This window comes from Ictidomys tridecemlineatus, chromosome 9 (assembly GCF_052094955.1).
Source record: "Ictidomys tridecemlineatus isolate mIctTri1 chromosome 9, mIctTri1.hap1, whole genome shotgun sequence".
Lineage (NCBI taxonomy): Eukaryota > Metazoa > Chordata > Mammalia > Rodentia > Sciuridae > Ictidomys > Ictidomys tridecemlineatus.
The window spans coordinates 51,918,825-51,930,551 of NC_135485.1; positions in this window are offsets into that span (position 1 = coordinate 51,918,825).

Genomic DNA, 11,727 nt, shown 5'->3' on the forward strand with positions numbered 1-11,727 from the left:
CCCCCCCAACACATACACAAACTGCCACTGCCACTTTCTCTTAAAGTGAACAACAAAATCTTTCAAAAATAGAATTAGAAGCCAGGCATATTGGCCCATGCCTGGAGGGTCTCAAGTTCAAAGCCATCCTTGGTACTGGTGAACCTAAGCAACTTAGTGAGAACTTGTCTCTAAATAAAATACAAAAAATAGGCGTGGGGATTTGGCTCAGTGTTTTAGTGCTATTGATTTCAATCACTGGTACCCCTGTCCCACCACCACCAATATATATATATATATATATATATATATATATATATATATTAGATTACACAAAACTTCCACAAGTCTTAGTTCAGGTCTTGTACCTAGTGAAAGGTGACAATAGATTAAATTAGTTCATTCCAGATAATATTGGGTTTATTCTTTAAACAATATCTCATTATTTATGTTGATTTTTATCAAGAATGGAGACAAAGATAATCCTCTGAAGATTAAATAATAATACACATAGAACACTTGTTTTCTACATATGTCTTAAAGTGTGATATTGAATTAAAATACATTAGAATCTATGTTCTTTTTTAAGGAATATCTTGCTTTATATTGACAGAATTACTTCTTAATTATAATCTCAGTGTAATTTTTCAGGTACAGCTGGCAGGAATTATTAGATGTTTATTTAATATGCAATGTACATTTTCTGAGAATTCATTTTGTTTGTGAGATTCATGTTCCTCAAGGAAGCTTTACAGAGATGGACTAGAGACTTGGTGGAAGGCACTAAACAAATTCAGTTTGATAAGATAAATAATACTTTTATGCTCTGAGACATAAAAGACTGGAATCTGAAGTGAAAAATAGTTAAAATGCATGAATGAAAAGAAAATGAATGTAGAGCTTGCCTGCAATATCGTGGGGGAACAGATATTTAGTTAAATAACTCAAAAACATCTTCTATATAAGCTAGAATATTGGTGAAAACCTTTAATACTTACTACAGTATTTTAGCATTTCTATTTGTACATTTGACTGTGAACACATTTCTTTTTAATCCAATCTATAAAGTATCTGTTCTCTAGCACTGTGTTAGAGAATACAGGGTTAGGAAAACCATTTCCTATTGAGTAAGGAGTTATATCTAATGTGGCTAGTGTAAATTAGGCACTTAGTAGTATTAATAATAACAAAAGTATTAATAATGACAATGCACCCTGTTACTTCTGGACTGCTAAGTATCAGACATATTATATCAGCATTGTGTTCCTCCTTTATTATAACCTTTTTGACACTCTTTTTATTACTTATTTACATGCTATCTTTCCAAGTATTATGTAAGGTATATGGGGGAAGAAATTGTCTGATTTGTTCCTCTGCATATCCAGAACTGACCTGTGCTGGATACTCTTCACTTTATAAATATTCTTTGATTGAATAATTGATACTTATGTGTTGAATAAGAAAGAACTTAATTTAACTGACATTATTCTCAAAGTATCTCATGTATTTCTCTTTATTCTACAATAACAATGAAATACAGTCATTTGTGATAGTGTAGAAACACATGGCTTTCTAATAGAAAGATCCCTTTACCTTACTTTGCATATTTCTCTGTTTATGAGTCAAAACTCTGGATGAATGGTGAAAATTCATCCCTACTGAAATTTCAAATCAAATACAACAAAACACAGGAATGTGTTGACCTTAGACAAGGGTTTAACTGGTTTCCATTGGAGTCTTCAAACTAAATCAAAAGGTGGTGGTGGGAGGAGGGGGTTTAGGAAAATACCAAATTGTTATAGGTTTGAATGAAATGCATTTTGAATTTCCTCATTTCTCAAATAATGCTGTGAATCTTCCTTTAAGGAAAACAAGAAAAAAAAGCTACAGGGAATTAGAAAATTTTCATGTGAATATATTAGACAATGTTTGGAAAAAAATGTTGGAATCATATAATCATAGATGTATAAACTGTGGTTTTATAAAACAAATATATTTATATATTAGAGAACTGAAATATAAGCATTTTGATACTTACATATTTGAATAATTACACATACATATATATGCATCTATATTTTAATTTATATGTATATTATATACATAGTGTATGAACAAAGCAAAGTTAACTTGAGAAAAAATCTTTTATGTGACTTCAGTATATTCAATTTTTTTAAAAAAATCATTAAAATGAAACACTGTAGAATGAACTCCTTTTTTTCTGTTTAGAGGTCTAAAAGTAAGAGGTATAAATGTGAGCAACCATTGTAGCTCCAAAATTTATTGATCTTGCTATATCCATAAATACTTTGTCACAATTAGTCTATTTTATAATAAGGTAGCATGTTAAAATTTCCAAGGAAAACATGAGGAAATTCCTTAGCTAATATGCCAAATATTTTAATTTCTGAGGAGGAAACAGCAATGTGAGAGAAAACTATTTCTCACTTCCATACAAAAAGTGGTGCTAGAACTGTTCATAATTCCACACCTATATAACTATGTAAAGACACTCAGTGAGGTTTATAATTGTTATTTTGGAAATGAAATTAAAAATAGCATTAAATAAATGTATAATTTCTAGAGAAATTCTAATGTCTTCAATGGGGAGGATTAGGATATTCTGGAATGCCTAATGAGTGATGGCCACAGAGCTCTAAATAACCCTGCAAATAAGCCTTAAATATTTGTGAGATTTATCACTGATTTCATATTTCCCTTTTATAATATCACCTGTACAAATTTCTCTGATTTCAAATATTCCTTCACACTCAGCTTCAAATGAGGAAAGTTATGACTTCATGCTACCAACTGAAATAATTCATTTAGTATTTCACAAGCAAAAGTTATTCTACTTCTTCCTAAATGTGTAGACTCAAACACAAAATAATTTACATGCATCATATTCTTTCCTTCTCCATGAATACCATTTTGCCATTTAATTTTTAGATAAAAGCAGCTATGTCCAAAGGAAAAGATAAAATTCCTCTGTTCTAATAATTCAGTTTACACCAAGGCAAGAAGATGACATTGTACCCAAAGTGTGTTTCAAGTATTTTAGCCAGCTGTTCACCACAGGAATAGATGGCACCTGAAAGCAGAATATTCTTAGTTGATTTTTGTTGCTATAATTCACTACTTTGGTATATTTAAAGAATGAAAATTTATTTCTCAGACTTCAGAGGCTGGGAAGTCTTTGAGCTAGGCACTTGCAAATTTTTTGTTCAGTGGTGTGTGCTTTCACTAAGAACACAGCAGTTCTCCAGAGAGGAGGAATGCTTTGTCTTCATGTGGCAGATGATGGAAGGACAATGAAGTTTTGATTTGCATTTTCTTGATGGCTAAAGATGCTGAATATTTTTTTCATATATTTATTGGCCATTATTACTTCTTTTGAGATGTGTCTGTTCAGCTCATTTGCCCATTTATTGTTTTTAATATGATGCAGTTCCATTTGTCAATTTTTCCTATACGGGTCTTATTCAGAAAACTATTGCCTGTGTCTACATCATGAAATGTCATTCTTTGTTTTCTTCTAAGTAGAAGATTCATGATTCAAAATTCATGAAATTGTGAATCATTCATTTCATAAATGATCTCATGCCTGGGTCATTCCTCTATTTTGAGCTGATTTTTTATAAGATGAGATATAGGGACCAAGTTTCAATCTTGTACATATGGATATATGACTTTCCCCGTGAAATTTATTAAAGAAGCTATCTTTTCTCCCATGTATGTTTTTGGCAATTTTGACAGAAATTAGATAACATAGCCTCATGGGTTTATTTCTTGGTTTCTTTTCTACTCCATTGGTCCAGGTGTCTCTTTTCATGTCAGTAACATGCTGCTTTTATTACTATGTTTTGTAGTAACATTTTGAAAATGGGTGTTATTTTATTTTATTTGGTTTTTGTTGTTTTTTATTGTTTGGGATTTTCTTTTTTTTCTTTTTTTTTTTTTTTTTGGTACCAGGTATTGAACTCAGGAGCACTTGACCACTGAGCCACATCCCCAGCCTTATTTGTATTTTTTTTTCTTTTTTTTATTGGTTGTTCACAACATTACAAAGCTCTTGACATATCATATTTCATACATTAGATTGAAGTGGGTTATGAACTCCCAATTTTACCCCAAATGCAGATTGCAGAATCACGTTGGTTACACATCTACAATTTTACATAATGCCCAATTAGTAATTGTTGTATTCTGCTACCTTTCCTATCCCCTACTATCCCCCCTCCCCTCCCCTCCCATCTTCTCTCTCTACCCCATCTACTGTAATTCATTTCTCTCCTTGTTTATTTTCCCATTCCCCTCACAACCTCTTATATGTAATTTTGTATTGCAATGAGGGTCTCCCTTAATTTCCATGCAATTTCCCTTTTCTCTCTCTCTCCCTCCCATCTCATGTCTCTGTTTAATGTTAATCTTTTCTTCCTGCTAGTCCTCCCTGCTCTGTTCATAGTTGTTCTCATTATATCAAAGAAGACATTTGGTATTTGTTTTTTAGGGATTGACTAGCTTCACTAAGCATAATCTGTTCTAGTGCCATCCATTTCCCTGCAAATTCTATGATTTTGTCATTTTTTATTGCTGCATAGTACTCCATTGTGTATAGATGCCACATGTTTTTTATCCATTCATCTATTAAAGGGCATCTGGGTTGGTTCCACAGTATAGCTATTGTGAATTGTGCTGCTATGAACATCGATGTGGCAGCATCCCTGTAGCATGCTCTTTTAAGGTCTTGAGGGAATAGTCCGAGAAGGGCAATAGCAGGGTCAAATGGTGGTTCCATTCCCAGCTTTCCCAGGAATCTCCATACTGCTTTTCAAATTGGCCGCACCAATTTTCAGTCCCACCAGCAATGTACAAGAGTACCCTTTTCTCCACATCCTCGCCAGCACTTGTTGTTGTTTGACTTCATAGTGGCTGCCAATTTTCCTGGAGTGAGATGGTATTTTAGGGTGGTTTTGATTTGCATTTCTCTGACTGCTAGAGATGGTGAGCATTTTTTCATGTACTTGTTGATTGATTGTATATCCTCCTCTGAGAGGTGTCTGTTCAGGTCCTTGGCCCATTTGTTGATTGGGTTATTTGTTATCTTATTGTCTAATTTTTTGAGTTCTTTGTATACTCTGGATATTAGGGCTCTATCTGAAGTGTGAGGAGTAAAAATTTGTTCCCAGGATGTAGGCTCCCTATTTACCTCTCTTATTGTTTCTCTTGCTGAGAACAAACTTTTTAGTTTAAGTAAGTCCCATTTGTTGATTCTTGTTATTAACTCTTGTGCTATGGGTGTCCTATTAAGGAATTTGGAGCCTGAACCCACAATATGTAGATCGGAGCCAACTTTTTCTTCTATCAGACACAGAGTCTCTGATTTGATATCAAGCTCCTTGATCCATTTTGAGTTAACTTTTGTGCATGGCGAGAGAAAGGGATTCAGTTTCATTTTGTTGCATATGGATTTCCAGTTTTCCCAACACCATTTGTTGAAGATGCTATCCTTCCTCCATTGCATGCTTTTAGCCCCTTTATCAAATATAAGATAGTTGTAACTTTGTGGATTAGTCTCTGTGTCCTCTATTCTATACCATTGGTCCACCCTCCTGTTTTGGTACCAGTACCATGCTGTTTTGTCACTGTAATATAGTTTGAAATCTGGTATCGCTATACCACCTGATTCACACTTCCTGCTTAGAATTGCTTTTGCTATTCTGGGTCTTTTATTTTCCATATGAATTTCATGATTGCTTTATCTATTTCTACAAGAAATGCCATTGGGATTTTGATTGGCATTGCATTAAACCTATAGAGAACTTTTGGTAATATCACCATTTTTATAATGTTAGTTCTGCCTATCCATGAACAGGGTTTATTTTTCCATCTTCTAAGATCTTCTTCTACTTCTCTCTTTAGGGTTCTGTAGTTTTCATTGTATAAATCTTTCACCTCTTTTGTTAGGTTGATTCCCAAGTTCTTTTTTTTTTTGAGGATATTGTGAATGGAGTGTTTTTTCTCATTTCCATTTCAGAAGTTTTGTCACTGATATACAGAAAGGCCTTTGATTTATGCGTGTTGACTTTATATCCTGCCACTTTGCTGAATTCATTTATTAGTTCTAGTAGTTTCTTTGTAGACCCTTTTGGGACTTCTAGGTATAGAATCATGTCATCTGTAAATAGTGATAATTTAAGTTCTTCTTTTCCTATTTTTAGGCCTTTAATGTCTTTCATCTGTCTAATTGCTCTGGCCAGTGTTTTGAGTACTATATTGAATAGAAGTGGTGATAGAGGGCATCCCTGTCTTGTTCCAGATTTTAGAGTGAATGCCTTTAACTTTTGTCCCTTCAGATTGATGCTAGCCTGAGGCTTAGCATAGATAGCTTTTACAATGTTGAGATAAGTTCCTGTTATCCCTAGTTTTTCTAATGTTTTGAACATAAAGGGATGCTGTACTTTGTCGAATGCTTTCTCTGCATCTATCGAGATGATCATATGGTTCTTATCTTTAAGTCTATTGATGTGGTGAATAACATTTATTGATTTCCGTATATTGAACCATCCTTGCATCCCAGGGATAAATCCTACTTGATCATGGTGCACAATTTTTTGATGTGTTTTTGTATTTGATTTGCCAGAATTTTATTGAGGATTTTTGCATCTAAGTTCATTAGAGATATTGGTCTGTAGTTTACTTTCTTTGAGGTGTCTTTGTCTGATTTCAGAATCAGGGTGATGTTGCCCTATAGAATGAATTTGGAAGAGCTCCCTCTTTTTCTATTTCCTGAAATAACTTGAAAAGTATTGGTGTTAATTCTTCTTTAAAGGTTTTGTAAAACTCCGCTGTATACCCTTCCAGTCCTGGGCTTTTCTTGGTTGGTAGTCTTTTGATGGTTTCTTCAATTTCATCCATTGATATTGGTCTGTTCAAATTGTGTGTATCCTCCTGACTCAGTTTGGGCAAATCATATGACTTAAGAAATTTATCGATGTCTTCACTATCTTCTAGTTTATTGGAATATAGGTTTTCAAAATAATTTCTAATTGTCTTCTGTATTTCTGTAGCATCTGTTGTGATATTGCCTTTTTCATCCCATATGTTAGTAATTTGAGTTCTCTCTCTTCTTCTCTTTGTTAGCATGGCTAAAGGTCTGTCGATCTTGTTTATTTTTTCGAAGAACCAACTTTTAGTTTTGTTAATTTTTTCAATAGTTTCTTTTGTTTCAATTTCATTGATTTCCGCTCTGATTTTAATTATTTCTTGCCTTCTACTACATTTGCTGTTGTTTTGCTCTTCCTTTTCTAGGGCTTTGAGATGAAGTGTGAGCTCATTTATTTGTTGTTTTTTTCTTTTTTTGAGGAATGACCACCAGACGATGAATTTTCCTCTTAAAACTTCTTTCATTGTGTCCCATAGATTCCGATACGTTGTGTCTGTATTTTCATTTATCTCTAAGAATTTTTTGATTTCCTCCTTTATGTCTTCTGTAACCCATTGATCATTCAGTAACATATTGTTCATTTTCCATGTGATGTAGGATTTTTCCTTCCTTCTTTTATCATTGATTTCCAGTTTCATTCCATTATGATCAAATAAAATGCATGGTATTATCTCCACCCCTTTATATTTACTGAGGGTTGCCCTATGGCATAATATATGGTCTATTTTTGAGAAGGATCCATGCGCTGCTGAGAAAAAAGTATATCCATTTGATGATGGTTGATATATTCTATATATGTCAGTTAAGTCTAGGTTATTAATTGTGGTATTGAGTTCTATAGTTTCTTTATTCAACTTTTGTTTGGAGGATCTGTCCAATAATGAGAGAGGTGTATTGAAGTCACCCATAATTATTGTGTTGTGGTCTATTTGATTCTTGAACTTGAGGAGAATTTGTTTTATGAATGTCGCAGCGCCATTATTTGGTGCATAAATATTGATAATTGTTATGTCTTGTTGGTGATTGGTTCCTTTTAACAGTATATAATGTCCTTCTTTATCCCTTTTGATTAACTTAGTCTTGAAGTCAATTTTATTTGATATGAGGATGGCTACCCCTGCTTGCTTACGTGGTATATTTTTTCCCATCCTTTCACCTTTAGCCTGTGTATGTCTTTTCCAATCAGATGTGTCTCCTGGAGGCAGCATATTGTTGGATTTGTTTTTTTTAATCCATGATGCCAGCCTATGTTGCTTTATTGGAGAGTTTAAGCCATTAACATTCAGAGTTACTATTGATATATGGTTTGTACTTCCATCCATGCTTGATTATTTATCCTTTTTTAAAAAAATTTAGTTTGTTTCTCCATGATTATATTTCCCCTCGCCCTCTGTCTTTACCGAGGCACTTCCCTTTGATGGTTTTGGTTATTGTTTTTCATTTCTTCCTCGTGTAGTGTTTTGCTCAAAATGCTTTGCAATGCTGGTTTTCTGGCTGCAAATTCTTTTAACTTTTGTTTATCATGAAAGATTTTTATTTCATTGTCATACCTGAAGTTTAATTTTGCTGGATACAGAATTCTTGGTTGGCATCCATTGTCTTTCAGTGTTTGAAATACATTGTTCCATGCTTTCAGTGTCTGTGATGAAAAATCAGTTGTTAACCTTATTGGTTTACCCTGAATGTAATCTGTCTCCTTTCTCTTGTAGCTTTTAATATTTTCTCTTTGTTCTGTATATTGGATATCTTCATAACAATGTGTCTTGGTGTTGGTCTACTGTGATTTTGTGTGCTCGGTGTCCTGTGTGCATCTTCAATTTGTATATCTGTTTCCTTTTTTATTTCTGGAAAGTTTTCTGTAATTATTTCATTCAGCAGGTTACTCATTCCCTTGGTTTGAACCTCTGTACCTTCTTCTATCCCGATGACTCATAAGTTTGGTTTTTTTATGTTATCCCATAACTCTTGGATGTTTTTCTCGTGATTTTTTACCAGCCTTTCTGAGTTGGCTAGACTCTTTTCAAGATGATATATTTTGTCTTCATTATCTGACGTTCTGGCTTCTACTTGCTCCACTCTGTTAGTGATACTCTCAATTGAGTTTTTAATTTGGTTTATCGTTTCCTTCATTTCTAGAATTATTGTTTGATTATTTTTTATAATCTCTATCTCCTGATAAAGATGCTTAACTTCTTCTTTTATCTTTCATGTAATTCATTCTGAATGTGTTCTTTCTCTGCTTGAATTTGCTGTCTCGTATCCTCTTTAAGGTTCCATTCCATCTGTCTAAGGTGTTCCTTGAGTTCTTTATATGACCATTTTTCTGATGACTCTAGGTCCTCCTGAATATTTCAGCTGTCCTGCATTGTTTGTACTCCTTTTCTTCCCTGCTTTTTGAAGCTGCTCATGTTACTTTTTGTTCTGTTTGACTGCTGAGTTACTGTTTACTCCTATAAATTTATTTGATGCTTGGAAGGAAAGGTATTAGAAGGGAAGAGAAGAAGTCACTAAAGAGAATGAGAGTAAGCAGGTAGAATTCAAGGAAGAGAGGGATAAGATAATTGGAAAGAAATGAAAAGACAAAAGAAGAAAAAAATAGAAAATAGAAAAAGAAAAAAAATTTTGTCTTAAAAATAATAAAAAAAGTTTAAAATTAAAATTGGGAGAAAAAAATTTTTTAAAAAAAATTTGTAAAAAAAAATTTAAAAAACAAGAAAAATGAAAATGAAAGAAAAACCCAAATCAAAAAAAAAGAGAAAAGAAATAAGAAAAAAAAAAAAAAACACCCATACATGCAGTCTTAGAGTTTGATTAACTTATCTTCCAGTAGGTGGCGCTGTGCTCTCCAGCCCATGTTTCTCCTGTCAATACGCGGGAACCAATCACTGTGCAGCAGCTCCTTCTCGGCGAGTCTCCAATCCTGAGTGCCTAGGGCCTCCTCTTGTGTCTAGTCACTTCCCCACTTTTCCTCTAGCCAGGCCCCTCTCACGGGTGCCGCTCACCACAATAGTGGGTACACGCCAGATCTGCTGCTCCCGGGAGCCCTGTTGTCATGAATGACTGGGCACAATCTTCCAGTTTGCCATTCCCTCAGACCCTAAATTTGTAGAGCTTGGGGCTTAGAATCCTCAGCGAATTTTACTGCCCCTCCAGTAGCCACGCCCCCGGTAGCTGGTGCAAGAGACCTCAGCTGTCAGCACTGGTGGGAGCGGTAGTTCCGCACCGTGGGTCCCACACCACCTCTAATTTCCTCCGTTTGGCTACCGCGCTCACAGGAGAGCTGGGAGGGGCCCTTAAAATTTCCCTGATGTGTGGAGAGGGAAGGCTAGGGGATTACACACCTGTAGCTGCAGGTTTCAATGAAGTTATCTCCTCCGCCACAGTCTGATGACGTCAGTTCTCTGCCATCCTGGTATCTCTTGCAAATGGCGACAGTTTGTTTCCCTTTGCCGGGTGACCAATGCAACAGGTGGGTCCTTACTGTCTCTCCCAAGCCCTGTTTCAAACCACTAACTATGAAGGCTCAGTTGGCATTTACCTCCATAGGATCAGAAGGACTGACCGGTTGTTTCAGCTGCATGGATTAGTGCTGAGTCACAGCTGTTTGTCTGCGGGAAGCAGGCGAATGGGAGCTTGAATTCAGCCAATCCTGGCTCAGTGTGTTTCTGAGAGGTCCAGACTGATCGCCCCAGATCCACATTTGCTCAGCATTGCCTAGTCATGCAAATGTTCACAGCTTCTTTCTTCATTAAGTGCTTTCCAGATTTTTGTGGGTTTTGAAATGTATCCCAGAATCCTTCTACACAGATTCCTCAGACTTAAGGAACTTTCACCTGGAATTTAGGGCACTCGGACCTGATTGACTGCATTCATGTGTATAATTGATGGTACTCGCCCTGCGCACCTGGCCCTCACCTAGACAGAAAGGCAGCTGGTCCGGCCTCAGGAGGGGAATCGAGGTGCAGCGGGGAGCCGCAGAAGCTGGAGCAAAAATGAAGACCCAGGAGGAAGGCGAAGTCCCGGTTCCTAACCCAGGAGAGCGAAGTGACTCACGCTGAAATTGGGTGTTATGATGCCCCCTTTCTTGCTCTTTTTGCTCAGGATTTCTTGGGCTATTAAGGATCTTTTATACTTTCATATGAATTTTAGATATTTTTCTAGTTTTGTGAACATGAATATTTGAGTTCTTTGTATTTTCCAGTATCTTCCTTAACTTTATTTCTTCTATTCTAGAATACATGCTTATTGAGACACTTTAAATATATATATTTGGAAAATTTATTTACATTTTCATGCATTTTCTGAAAAAATATCTTCAGTTTTCCCCTAGCATGAGATATAGGAAAAATTTGAATAGTAGATAGTTTGTTGAGAGCAAAGAAAATACAAGATGAAAGTCTAAGAAAAGCACCTTATGGCCTGTCAGGCCAAGTTCATTCAGTACTTCCTTATAAAAGACCTTGCCACACAAGCTCTTTTATACCACTCCCAGAGTTGGAGTAATAGTTCAGAACATTTTGATTGTTTTGTTTTCTTATGGTTGAGTTTTAAGGGGTTTTTAAAAATATTTCTTCACATATTTATAAGCTCAACATTATTCAATATATGATTTGTAAATATACCATGCAATCCTGTGATTTGTCTTTTTATTTTCTTGTCTTTTTATGAATAAAATTTTTAATTTAATGAAGTCCAAATTATCAATTTTATTTGGTCATTTTTGCTTTTAGTGTCATTTCAAAGACCAAATTATAAATAAAAAAAATTTAACCATATTTTCATTAAGTTCATATATGTCACCT